We start from the raw sequence: 14,228 nt of genomic DNA on the forward strand, positions 1-14,228 counted from the left end.
TCACGACTACCTAGGAAGGCTGGCACGGCCTTCCTAGGTGTTGGTGAACGGGTCATGGGCCTCCCCTGGGTCGACTCAGCGTCAAATAAGTTCCTGGTGCGGTGTGTAAACATCACCACTGGGGAGACAAAGGAAGCCACGCGTGCTGTTAGCCATCCAACCCTCGAGTGCCGTGTCGGCCTTCATATGTGCTCCCTACCAGCACTTGCCCCAACATTCTCTTAAGGCTACACGGGGGATCTGTGTCTTTGTGTGCACGAGTCTGTGCGTTGTGCCCGTTTCTCTGCGCTGCTCACACTCCGTGCTCTCAGGACGCACGACTCAGATCCAGAATCTTCACGGAATCACCATCATCACCATACACATACAGTCCAGGGTAGAGAGGTTGACTAAACGAGTGGTGAATGGAGTGCAGCAGCTCCATGGAGTCAGCGCAGTAAAACGACAGCAGCCCCGCCTCCCAGTTCAGGTGACACCCGACTCTCCGGGGAGGATCCCTCACCGGCACTGAAGTCTCCACACCACTATGCCACACATAGCAGCTGTTGTTAATTTTACATAAAACCCAGGATGAGTCGTTTTGTCCCAGGCTGCACTCGTCACCATGCCCTTCCCGTGCGATCGTCCTGTACGCGACTCCAACGTCCCAGTCCCCCGCCGCACTCCCCACGTCCACCTCCCAGTAGTGCTGACCGGACGAGAAGCTCTCGGAGCACAGGGCTTGTGTATAGTCATCAAAGCGGTGTGGGTGATCGGGGCGACCCTGGAAGACAGCGGTCAGCATCACCGTCCTGAGATCCGAGGAAATCTGGAGGTTGTTGTGGGCCGAGTTTGGGTCCAGAGTCGGTGAGCGTCCGTCTGCAGTAAAGATAATCACAGTACCCGTGTAACAACAGCACAACTATAACAATAGCACTCGTGCACAAACACGCACGTACATTACAATAGAGCAATTCATAATGAGCATTTTTATACAACGTTGTAATGCGTAGTTATCGGTGTGATAAGATGTGACGGGCACTTTGTCAATCCACTGCTGAATGAGGGCTGCCCTATACCGTGTGGGTCGTGGGGGATATTTGACCATGTTTCACCACGCCGGTCAACGCATGTTGGCGAAGACAGGTGGCACAGCTGTCGAGAGCACAGAAGTACAGTACAGCGGTGCGTTTGTCTGCACTGCCGTCTGCTGCCCACTACGTAGCCCCACCGCCTATAGCACCTGCTACGCACGGTGGTGGCCGCACGTGTGATCCCTACCCAGGCCCACCTCCTGCTGGGCTTTGTGAGATGCGAGGAGGTGGGGCGCACTGCGGGCGCTCTGTGCGGTAACGCCCGTGGGTGGCAGTGGATCGCAGCAGCAGCAGCAGCGTGGATATCAACACCACGTAGCATCTGTGTGTGTACAACAAATACAAAGATCTCCCATATAACCTTTCACAGACTGTAGGAGCAAGTGCTTTTAGTGTGCACACGAGGGGGTGAGTTGCCAGCACCACGTCAGGCCGCCTTTGTCTCACCAGTGGTGATGTTTACACACCACACCAGGTACTCATTTGAGGGTGAGTCGACCTACGGGAGGTCCAGGACCAGTCCAGATAACCCATCACTGGTGTTGGCCTTGAGCGGGATTCACACTCGGGACGCCAGGTTCGTAGCAAAGCTCACTAAGCACTACACTACCGCTCTGCAACATACATGTACAAGCACAATTACACACACAATAACAGATGCACACGTAGCAAGAGTCCGTGGAACTCACACATGAATGCCAGAAGGTTGACCACAGCTCCCTGCAGGGCGCTGATTGAGGCGATGTCTTCTTCACTGGGAGATGAGGGTGGCGATCCCTTCTGAGCGTCTCTCCTGTGAGACCAGAACCAGCAGTGACTCACACAGCCCGTGTCTTATACAGCACCAACACAAACAGCAGCATCACATACAGCATCATCACACACAGCAGCATCACACAACCCGTGTTTTACACAGCATCATCTTGTAATGCGAGCGTAAATGGGATTTGCTGCTGGGCTCTGGCCCAATCACACGGCCCGGGGTATTGGGGGGCGGAGCCCGGTATGAGGGGCGTGTGGGAGGGGCCGCCGTTCACCTCAGCTCCAATGGGAAGCGAGTGGAATGGGGGTGGGGCCAGCAGGGCAGTATGGGAAGGCTGGATCTGACGATCCGGAAGGGGAGGAGTCAGGGTCACGTGGGGGAGAGGATATAAGTGGGAGAGATCGGGGGAGTTGCAGGAGTTAAGAAGCTGAGCCACGTTGGGTGGTGAGAGGAGATCCGTGCCATTGGCCACGTGGCCGAAGGACCTTCAGCACGCCGTCGGCCAGCGGTGTGCGGAGTGCGGGAGTGGAGGAGCTAACGAAGGAGTGTGCGTGGGCGCGCCCGAGGATACAATGGTCCCTTGTCAGGACCAACGGGGTGTGAGGAAGAGTAGAGGAGCTGACAAGGGAGCGCGTGGGGGGCAGCGCGCGAGACGACGCTGGTCCACGGACAGGACCGCAGGGTGCGGAGAAAGAACCCAATAAAAGACTAACAGAGACCAGCAGTGCCTGACGGAGTCTTTTATTACACTGAGGTCAGAAGTGCTTCGAGATGTCAAAACATCTCAAGAAAAATAATATACCTACGCCATCTTCAGAAGACGAAGAGGACCTTCCTCCAGTGGTGGCGGTTCTGACCATGGAGGGCGCGGGCGAAGCGGCGGCGAGTGACACGACAGGGGTACAAGATGTCGTAGCGGTGGTCGGGCCGTCTGCGTCAACGGGCGCCGAGGACGGCTGGCAGCACGTGGCTGAACAGCTTGAATCGCTGCGGGCCGTTCTGCGAGATTTGGTCACCCTGGTCGCGCCAGCGACGATGCCAGGACAGCCACGCGTCGGGCCTCCACGCGGGGAACCTTCGGGTGGGGCCGAGCCATCCACCATTGGGGCCTCTACGAGGCTTCCCGCCCTTCCCGACACGCGGCAGGACGCCGCCATCTTGGGTGTGGTTACGACTGAACGGCGGGAAGCTGTCATCTTGTCACCGCCACGTGGGGCGCCTGCTTCGGATGACAGCAGCTCGGGGACTCGCAGCCACCGCCTGACGATGATTAAAGAATTCACAGTTGGAGGAGATTGGAGCGCATTCGCTTGGCGTTTTGAGTCGGCTGTCCGATCCGCCAAGTGGACGGATGCGGAGGCCTTGGAGGTTTTGCCGATGCTCCTGGACGACAAGTCTTTGAAATTCTTCCGCTCCATCGCGGCCGCGAAGAAGGCGACGCTGAAAGGGGCATTCAACGAGATGGCGGAAGCGTACGAGCCTCCGGACGATGCACATAGCAGATTTGTCCAGAGGCAACGGGCGCCGAAGGAATCGCCTGTGGCCTTCCGGGGTGCTGTGATTGCGCTGGCCATGGCCGCGTATCCCGAGACCGAGCCCGACTTGTTGGAGCCCTTGATACTGGGTAAGATGTTGGAGCTGTCCAAGGACCTGGGCATTCCACTGCCTGTGTGCGGCCACGAGCAGCTGACCTCCCGGATGGCTGCCAAGTGCCTCGACACGCAGTTCAACTTGTGCTGTTGGGCGCAGATGACTGCCTGGACGGGGAGCCCGACCGTGGAGGGTGACGCCGTCGGGTGGACACCGTCGAAGGCCGTCTTCGTCCCGGACGAGAGGGGGCCTGGTGATCTCACTGCGGCAGCGGCCCAGTGGGTTCCTCGAGGGGGACTGGTGTCGCGCTCCGGGCCACCGCCGACGGATCGCCGGGACGCCGAGGGAGCCGGGCGGCAGGCCGACTTAGCGTGTTACCGCTGTGGACGTCTTGGATATTTCGCGCGTGACTGCCGGAGTCGCCCTCATCCGCCTCTTCGCCCGGAGTCCCCGACCAGGGATGCGCCATCAACGCCGGAGACTCAATCATGTCAGACGGCCCGGCGGTGATCCTGCCGGACATATGGATTCCTGCACCGGGTGGGCCTACCACGGCGACGGGGACACTTGGCCCCGCTGCCCCTCCAACCCTGCCGCGGTTGCAGTTGCAGGGGGCCCCGATTACGGACCTCTCTGGGGAACGGGGTGCTGGGACGGACAGGCTTCCACCAGCTGCGGATGGTTCCGGTTCCGCCGCTCCTAAAACCCTGTCGGGACTGCGACCTTCGAGGGTACCACCTCTTGTGAAGGACAGGCCGGCGACCCGCACTTATTCCAAATCCCTTCCCTTTCGTTAATTGTGTTGTCGTTGTACTCTCCATTGTGTCTGGTGTGATTCCTGATTGTGATGCCGTCGCTCGCATTATTTTATCCTATTGCAGCCAGGACGGCTGGCTTTTTCATCAGGGGGGGGTCATGTAATGCGAGTGTAGTAAATGGGGTTTGCTGCTGGGGCTCTGGCTCAATCACATGGCCCGGAGTATTTGGGGACAGAGCCCGGTATGGGAGGCATGTGGGAGGGGCCGCCGTTCACCTCGGCTCCAATGGGAAGCGAGTAGAATGGGGGTGGAGCCAGCAGGGCAGTATGGGAAGGCCGGATCTGACGATCCGGAAGGGGAGGAGTCAGGGTCACGTGGGGGAGAGGATATAAGTGGGAGCCCGGAAGAGATCGGGGGAGTTGCGGGAGTTAAGAGACTGAGCCACGTTGGGTGGTGAGAGGAGATCCGCGCCATCGGCCACGTGGCCGAAGGACCTTCAGCACCCCGTCGGCCAGCGGTGTGCGGAGTGCGGGAGTGGAGGAGCTAACGGAGGAGCGTGCGCGGGCACGCGCGAGGAGACGCTGGTCCCTTGTCAGGACCAGCGGGATGTGAGGAAGAGTAAAGGAGCTGCCAAGGGAGCACGTGCGGGGCAGCGTGCGAGACGACGCTGGTCCGCGGACAGGACCGCAGGGTGCGGAGAAAGAACCCAATAAAAGACTAACAGAGACCAGCAGTGCCTGACGGAGTCTTTTATTACAATCTTATGAAACAGAAGAATAAGTTTTGCCCTTTTCTGGCAAAAAACTAGGTGCTCTGATGTTCAAATACCAAATAGATACCTTTTGTAAGAAATCAGATCTGCATTAACCACACCTACTTGTGGTGAACATGCAAACAAACATGATCTGATAATTATATATGATGCAATGTCTTTGAAACTGATCGGCCTAGAACAGAGACGGCCTTCTTTATGGCCGAGTCTCACCAGTGTAAGACCAGAGAACGCCAAAAGGCGAACAGTGAACATGTTTGTTTGTAGGTTCATCACAAGTACCTGTGGTGAATGTAGACTTGATTCCTTGTCAAAGGTATCTATTGCTGTTTTAACATCTTAACACCTGATAATTGGTTCTTTACCCTTCTATCTGGCAACAAAACTGACACCTTTTTACAAGGAGTCATGTTTGCATAGACCGCAATACCTGCAGTCATAATACAAACAAAAGAACATAACTCTGATAATGTGCTCTGTCCTTGAAGTTGATTGATCCACACCCGAGACAGCTTTCCTTAGAGCCTAGTCTCATATGGGTTGGACCAGATGACGCCAAAAGGCGCACAACTCAAAGACAATGCACCATCAGAGTATGAGAGCTCGGGGCAAGCATCTACACTATGGGAACCTCATTTGCCAGTAAAAATATGATAATTGGTTCTTTACCCTTCTATCTGGCAACAAAACTGACACCTTTTTACAAGGAGTCATGTTTGCATAGACCGCAATACCTGCAGTCATAATACAAACAAAAGAACATAACTCTGATAATGTGCTCTGTCCTTGAAGTTGATTGATCCACACCCGAGACAGCTTTCCTTAGAGCCTAGTCTCATATGGGTTGGACCAGATGACGCCAAAAGGCGCACAACTCAAAGACAATGCACCATCAGAGTATGAGAGCTCGGGGCAAGCATCTACACTATGGGAACCTCATTTGCCAGTAAAAATATGATAATTGGTTCTTTACCCTTCTATCTGGCAACAAAACTGACACCTTTTTACAAGGAGTCATGTTTGCATAGACCGCAATACCTGCAGTCATAATACAAACAAAAGAACATAACTCTGATAATGTGCTCTGTCCTTGAAGTTGATTGATCCACACCCGAGACAGCTTTCCTTAGAGCCTAGTCTCATATGGGTTGGACCAGATGACGCCAAAAGGCGCACAACTCAAAGACAATGCACCATCAGAGTATGAGAGCTCGGGGCAAGCATCTACACTATGGGAACCTCATTTGCCAGTAAAAATATGATAATTGGTTCTTTACCCTTCTATCTGGCAACAAAACTGACACCTTTTTACAAGGAGTCATGTTTGCATAGACCGCAATACCTGCAGTCATAATACAAACAAAAGAACATAACTCTGATAATGTGCTCTGTCCTTGAAGTTGATTGATCCACACCCGAGACAGCTTTCCTTAGAGCCTAGTCTCATATGGGTTGGACCAGATGACGCCAAAAGGCGCACAACTCAAAGACAATGCACCATCAGAGTATGAGAGCTCGGGGCAAGCATCTACACTATGGGAACCTCATTTGCCAGTAAAAATATGATAATTGGTTCTTTACCCTTCTATCTGGCAACAAAACTGACACCTTTTTACAAGGAGTCATGTTTGCATAGACCGCAATACCTGCAGTCATAATACAAACAAAAGAACATAACTCTGATAATGTGCTCTGTCCTTGAAGTTGATTGATCCACACCCGAGACAGCTTTCCTTAGAGCCTAGTCTCATATGGGTTGGACCAGATGACGCCAAAAGGCGCACAACTCAAAGACAATGCACCATCAGAGTATGAGAGCTCGGGGCAAGCATCTACACTATGGGAACCTCATTTGCCAGTAAAAATATGATAATTGGTTCTTTACCCTTCTATCTGGCAACAAAACTGACACCTTTTTACAAGGAGTCATGTTTGCATAGACCGCAATACCTGCAGTCATAATACAAACAAAAGAACATAACTCTGATAATGTGCTCTGTCCTTGAAGTTGATTGATCCACACCCGAGACAGCTTTCCTTAGAGCCTAGTCTCATATGGGTTGGACCAGATGACGCCAAAAGGCGCACAACTCAAAGACAATGCACCATCAGAGTATGAGAGCTCGGGGCAAGCATCTACACTATGGGAACCTCATTTGCCAGTAAAAATATGATAATTGGTTCTTTACCCTTCTATCTGGCAACAAAACTGACACCTTTTTACAAGGAGTCATGTTTGCATAGACCGCAATACCTGCAGTCATAATACAAACAAAAGAACATAACTCTGATAATGTGCTCTGTCCTTGAAGTTGATTGATCCACACCCGAGACAGCTTTCCTTAGAGCCTAGTCTCATATGGGTTGGACCAGATGACGCCAAAAGGCGCACAACTCGTCATCTGGTCCAACCCATATGAGACTAGGCTCTAAGGAAAGCTGTCTCGGGTGTGGATCAATCAACTTCAAGGACAGAGCACATTATCAGAGTTATGTTCTTTTGTTTGTATTATGACTGCAGGTATTGCGGTCTATGCAAACATGACTCCTTGTAAAAAGGTGTCAGTTTTGTTGCCAGATAGAAGGGTAAAGAACCAATTATCATATTTTTACTGGCAAATGAGGTTCCCATAGTGTAGATGCTTGCCCCGAGCTCTCATACTCTGATGGTGCATTGTCTTTGAGTTGTGCGCCTTTTGGCGTCATCTGGTCCAACCCATATGAGACTAGGCTCTAAGGAAAGCTGTCTCGGGTGTGGATCAATCAACTTCAAGGACAGAGCACATTATCAGAGTTATGTTCTTTTGTTTGTATTATGACTGCAGGTATTGCGGTCTATGCAAACATGACTCCTTGTAAAAAGGTGTCAGTTTTGTTGCCAGATAGAAGGGTAAAGAACCAATTATCATATTTTTACTGGCAAATGAGGTTCCCATAGTGTAGATGCTTGCCCCGAGCTCTCATACTCTGATGGTGCATTGTCTTTGAGTTGTGCGCCTTTTGGCGTCATCTGGTCCAACCCATATGAGACTAGGCTCTAAGGAAAGCTGTCTCGGGTGTGGATCAATCAACTTCAAGGACAGAGCACATTATCAGAGTTATGTTCTTTTGTTTGTATTATGACTGCAGGTATTGCGGTCTATGCAAACATGACTCCTTGTAAAAAGGTGTCAGTTTTGTTGCCAGATAGAAGGGTAAAGAACCAATTATCATATTTTTACTGGCAAATGAGGTTCCCATAGTGTAGATCTTAACACCTGTTTAATTGCCAGAAAGGGTAAAACCTATTCTTATTTTTCATACTTTGATACTGGCAAAAAGGTCCCATAATACACTATCATCTCACACAGCATCATACCACACATTATCATCATTACGCACAACATCATCACCCAGCATCAACATACACCATCACTCACAGGATCATACCCCACATCATCATCATCACACACATCATCATCACGAAGCCCATGTCCCACACACGACGTCACCCCGTGTCGATTTAAAGCTTTCGTGACTGCAGGGATTCATCTTTTTGGTTTTTTCGGTAAAGTCACGTAGAAGGGATATAATAAAATAATAAAAAATAAATCATAATAAAATACAATTCTCACGACGTTTTCGGCCACAACGCAAGCAGCCGTCCTCAGGTGAAGAACATTTCACAAGTAATGACTAATCCCATATCTGCATTTACCATAAATATGCTAAATTCCTCTGTTGATATGCAAATTCCTTTGTCAAGGCACCCTCCTCCTCTAACCCAGCTTAAATATACGCTGCTAAGCTTGGTGGTGTTCATTCAGACGCTGTCTTTCCGACAGCCCTGTTCTTCACCTGAGAACGGCCGCTTGCGTTGTGGCCGGAATGTCGTGAGAATTGTATTTTATTATGTTTTATTTTTATTATTTTATTATTTCCCTTCTACGTGACTTTACCGAAAGAACCAAGAAGGTCACCCTGTGTGTTAATCTGTGTGACTTCATGAGTTCATACCGGGTTGTCTCCATCAGGTGAATCTGCAGGAGTCAGACACAGGGGGCGCGAGTCAGTTCACCTCCAGCCACGTTAACCACACGGTGACTGGTAGACGCGATGATCTGGGCTGCGCTCAGCCATTCGCAAATCCCAGTGTTGTTGGTTGTCAACAAGACAAAGCCGCGGACTCGTTCGGACTCGATGGTTCTCATCAGCAAGGTGTGGCCTCCCAAACCGTTGCCACTCGGTACCTGATGTCATGGGCAAGAGGAGTCCGTGGCACTCAATATCGCAGTGATTGTGAACCAACATTCAAAATAAATACGCACTGTGAGGGTGAATTACACCCAGAGCGTCGCGTTAGCAGAGTCGATAGTTGAACAGGGTGGACATTTGTTGAAGCAGGCAATCTCCACATTGGACTCGTCAGCAGTCAGTGCTGAAAAAACGCCCCGTGGAATTCCTGAAGTTAAAAGCACTTCTATTTTCAGCGTAACCTTTGGTTATATGAATAATTAAAATATAGTGTCAAGTAGCCTAAGTCTGTTGTATATTATAGGACTATACCGTTACAGTTTTAAATGACAACGTCTGCATACATTACCAACCAATTAACTCGAGGGTTAGTCGTTCATTTATTAATTGGAATTTCAGCAGTAATTTATATTTGTATCAGGATATACAAATCCACGTTGGTGGACTTCATTCTCAATTTAATTTCAGAACACATGGGCTATACATTGTATTGACAATGCAAGATGCGTTATCCTGTGCATTGAGTTGCATCGCATGTGCTGCGTTTTAAAAAATGCAGCGAATATACACGAAATGGGGCACTCGCCCTGGCTCTGTGAGTGTTCTACCTGCAGGAACGTGAGCAAGTCCCTCTCCTCCTGCAGAGCGTGCAGGCGCGTGGCTGCTGCCTGGAGGTCGCTGATCTCGCGCTCGTAATGAGCGATGTTCTCCTCGATCTGGGACAGCAGCTCACGTCCCTTCATGTCCACGTGGTTCAGAGCTGCCCTCTCGTCCTCATCTAGCGTCGCCCTCATGTGGGTGAACTCGCCTGAGATGCGAGCCTTGGTCTGGGCCATGGAATCCTGCAAGGAGCGTGCGATAGATTCTATCAACTTATATACCATTCTGTAAAGACCAAAGTCACATTGTTTTCTGGATACTCAAACCTAGTTTTCCCTGCCTCGACATTGTCGTTGGACTCTCATTGAACAGGTCAATAACTTAAAGTATCTAGGTGTTATCTTGTTCTTCACATTGATCATATGACCAGTAATGATATAGTCCAAACTGCCATCCTCCCCATCTTTGACTCCTGTAAAATCATCGACCGCCTAGCCTCTTGTTCCGTTATACCACCTGGCCGCCCACTTTGACCTTGATGCCTCTGTATCACCTCTAATTTGTACCCCCTGGATACCTTCATCCTTAACGTCCTTTTGAACAAAACTGCCAAATATGTGTAAAAACAGTACAGGGGACTAGCGGTCACAGGGGGTAATGACAGGGGAATTAGCAAAGGAAGAGACTTTAGGGCCACAAAGGGTAATGACAGGTTAATTGACATAGTGGGCACAGGGGGTAATGACAGGGGAATTAGCATGGCAAGAGACTAGGGGCCACAGGGGGTAATGGCGGGTTTATGGACAGACAGGGAAACGATCTCGGGTCTACGAGAATGATCTAGAATAGGGGCTGTGGCCAAGTGATAGAAGGGAGCGGGTGTGGATCAGGGGCTGAGAACCATCGAGAAGGTTCTAGAGAAGGGGCATGGCCAAGGGTAAAGGGATGGCCACGCTGGGGATAAAAGGGGTCGAGAGGAGATGCTCGAGGCTGCTGTTGGAGTCGGGGTCTTCGCCTGTCACGTGAACGTGTCGTCAATAAATATCATCACAAGAGCAATGTCTCCTGGAGTGGTTACATATGTAAGGACCTTAAAACTCCGCAAATTCTCAGTCACAACTTCAAAATTATTTCGCTATTCATTAAAAAAAATCCATCATTAAAACTTCCATGCTGCTGCTACTACCTCACATTACTGGAATGTACTTGCCTCTCACCCTAGGCTGGGCTTCCTCCCCACCCTCCAAACGATTAGAGAGCTGCATGATGAGTGAGATATGAACCAGTTCTGGATTTTACCTTCAGCAATTCGCACTGATCCGCACCACTAAGTATGACCAACGAGCCTCAATGATCAACACAATGTGGGGAAGCCTTCATCCAAAAGTGTATTGGTGAGGATCTGTAAATTATTTACAAAATACATAAGCACACAAGTCGCCTTCCTCATAGACCTGTCTCTCCACATCAACAATAAACGGATTTTGTACACAATCTATTGGCCCGACGGCCTTTTGGGATTTATCATTCTAGCATAACTGTATTCATTCAGTGCAAACAAACTACGGACAGATTTTGGCATGCAGTGTCTCATCAGCAGAGTCAGACTCGCTTGAATCAATGCAGGTGAACTGCTAGATGTTATAGAGAAGAACCCTCTATGATATGAATCTTAGTCAGACGAATAATTATTTGATGCATAAAAAATTCCAGTGTTTCCTCTACAGAATCAATGCTGCTAAAATGATGCACTCCCATAAGACTGTGGAGCGGATGGGATGTTTATTAAGTTATGTATTAGGTGAAGAGACAGATGTGTAACAAAATTACGTCTTCTTCTTGGTTCTTTCGGTAAAGTCACGTAGACAGAGTCTGTCTGTCTCTCGACAGACCTGTTCTCCACCTGAAGACGGCTGCTTGCGTTGTGGCCGAAACGTCGTGAGAATTATTTTATTATGTTTTATTTGTATTATTTTATTATTTTCCTTCTACGTGACTTTACCGAAAGCACCAAGAAGACGAATCCCTGCAGTCACGAACGCTTTAAATTGAAATTATTTCTGTTTATTTTATTTTATAGTTATATTCTCCACGAGTCTAATGATTATGTTTGTGTTGTGTATTATATAATTTGGCATCTAACTAGAACCCATATCATTACAAAAGGGTCCTTGCCTATAAACATAGGGCAGTACATCAGCCTTACTTCAAGCAAGACTGACTCTGATACCGATACACTGGGTGTGGAAATTAGTCGAGAGTTTGCTTTTTACCGAATCAATACCTTTGAAACGATGTACTGCCACGTCGTGGGGCTGATGGGATGTGTAAATTTTTTCTCATGACTTTTATAGAGGCAGATAAATGATGGAGAGGTTTTATCTACATATATGTTTTTGTTACTAATATTCTCCACGTTCTTTTGTAAATTATGAATATCACCCGCTGATCTATGCCCTGCATTACAATGGATACTTCTGCATGCAAAAACACAAACAGACTCATAGCAATATCGTTTAAGATATATCAAAAGTAGACACAATTACGTAATTATCCCTACCAATAAAATGTAGGCACTAAGATGTATTACTTTTAACATCATTATTCGTGCAAATTCAATTTAAAAAGTTTTAAATAGTCATAGACTCTATGTTATGTCTGCTTGAGAGTTGGGTGCGTGTCATGAGAGCAACATTTTTTCCAGCGTTCCCTACACGCTCTTGATGCCCCATCTCTAGCATTTAACAGTCGATTTACTTCTATTTCATTTTCACTCGTTTAATTTCTAGTTTTTAATTCAATTCAGTCGTTGCTCCATACTGCATTATTTTATCTCACGCATTGCAAGCCATTGGAGTTAATCTGCGAAGTGCTGTGCAGTCTCACGAGATATGAACTTTTTTACAAAAACGTTGCATTTTTTTATAATTTATATTTCAAGCACCCATAGCCATGATAATGCAATATCCTGCACAGCTATTACACACTGACTCAAGACTAACAAAGTTCACTTGAATCTACGGAGTTGTCCTCACAGGGAGAGAGTCACAGACTCCACGCAGGGTGGAGGTCACAGGGTACCTGCACGTCCTTGCGAGTGGCCTCCATCCGTCCCAGGGACGCCTCGGCCTTCTTTCTCTTCTCTTCCACCGCTCGCGTCTCCTCTCCGACTCCACTCTGTAACAGACGATTCCACCAGAGGAGACTCAACTTCCTATGCCGGTTCTCTCTCAGCCCCACTCCATACGGAGCCCTCCACAGTGATCGTTCTATAACTGCCCACCAGAAAAGAGTCCAAGGAAGTCAGCTTTAAAGGAAAAAGAGCGTGGAGAGAGAATCATCCCATCGAGATGGTTTGATTTAATGAAATGGGCTCAGGTCATGAGTTGCTCCAACTCAACCCACGCGGGCCTCACCTTCCGTGTCTGATGCTCATCCTCCAGTGTGATGAACTTATGACCCGTGTGGTGTCCTTCGATGGTGCAGTCCCTGCACACGAGGCTGAGGTCTTGCTTGCAGAAGAACTTGAGCTCCTCTTTGTGCCTCTTGCACTTGCGTTCTTCAGGGTTCACATCTGGTGAAACCAGGACGTGGTCCTTCAACTTCACTCTCTCCAGGTGAGGCACGAGGTGCTCCTTGCAGAAGGACATCTCACACTTGAGGCAAGTCTTCACTGCAGGCGTCTTGCCTTCTGGGCAGTGGTCACAGAAAACAACAGCAGCCATGGTCTTAATCACTCGCAGCTGCTCTGAGGTTGGCGAGTGTCACGTTCCTGGTCAGCTGGGGTCGTCGAGGGAAGGTCTTGCGGCACTGCGGGCAGCAGTAGGAGTCTGTCTCCTTCCAGGCGTCCTTCAGGCACTGGAGGCAGAACGAGTGGCCGCAGCTCAGCGTGGAGGGGCAGTCAAACGTGTCCAGGCAGATGGAGCAGCTCAACTCACGGTCCACGTTCTCAGAGGGAGCTGCGCTCGCCATTAATCGAGAATGCACCCAAAGTTAGTCGCTCCCTGTCGCTCGGAAAATATATATTTTAACAAAAATAGGTTCATGTTAATAATCTCTTGAGATGTTGAAAATCATTGACGAGGTGTGTTCTGTGCGCAGCTCACACGGCAGAGGCGAGCAAGGAAATGAACTTGACTTCACCTGCAGTTAAGTTTTAAATACCTTGAGACGCACCCTGCAATGTTCCACACGGCTGCCAGGCTCACCTGTGTAGACTTCGCGTTCCAGTCACGCACTGTGTTGGCTAAAACTGCTTTTTGTGTTTAGATAGTTGTTCTTCCCCTGCACTTCCGACACAGACAAGAAACAAGGATGTAAATTACTTTACACGGGGTTACAAACCTCACGAGGCACCCTAAGGAATGTGCTCAGACGTTTAAAGAATGTAAAAACAAGCCCTGCATCACACAAACCTGTATAGATGTACCTGTAGATTC

At 49.2% G+C, this 14,228-nt stretch overlaps 1 pseudogene; it reads right to left on the reverse strand.

The window, feature by feature from the left end:
- Positions 1-307: 307 nt before the first annotated feature.
- LOC144947485 (E3 ubiquitin-protein ligase TRIM11-like) lies at positions 308-13,761 on the reverse strand (annotated as a pseudogene).
- Positions 13,762-14,228: the final 467 nt, after the last annotated feature.

Source organism: Lampetra fluviatilis, chromosome 45, assembly GCF_964198595.1.
Source record: "Lampetra fluviatilis chromosome 45, kcLamFluv1.1, whole genome shotgun sequence".
Taxonomy (NCBI): Eukaryota; Metazoa; Chordata; class Hyperoartia; order Petromyzontiformes; family Petromyzontidae; genus Lampetra; species Lampetra fluviatilis.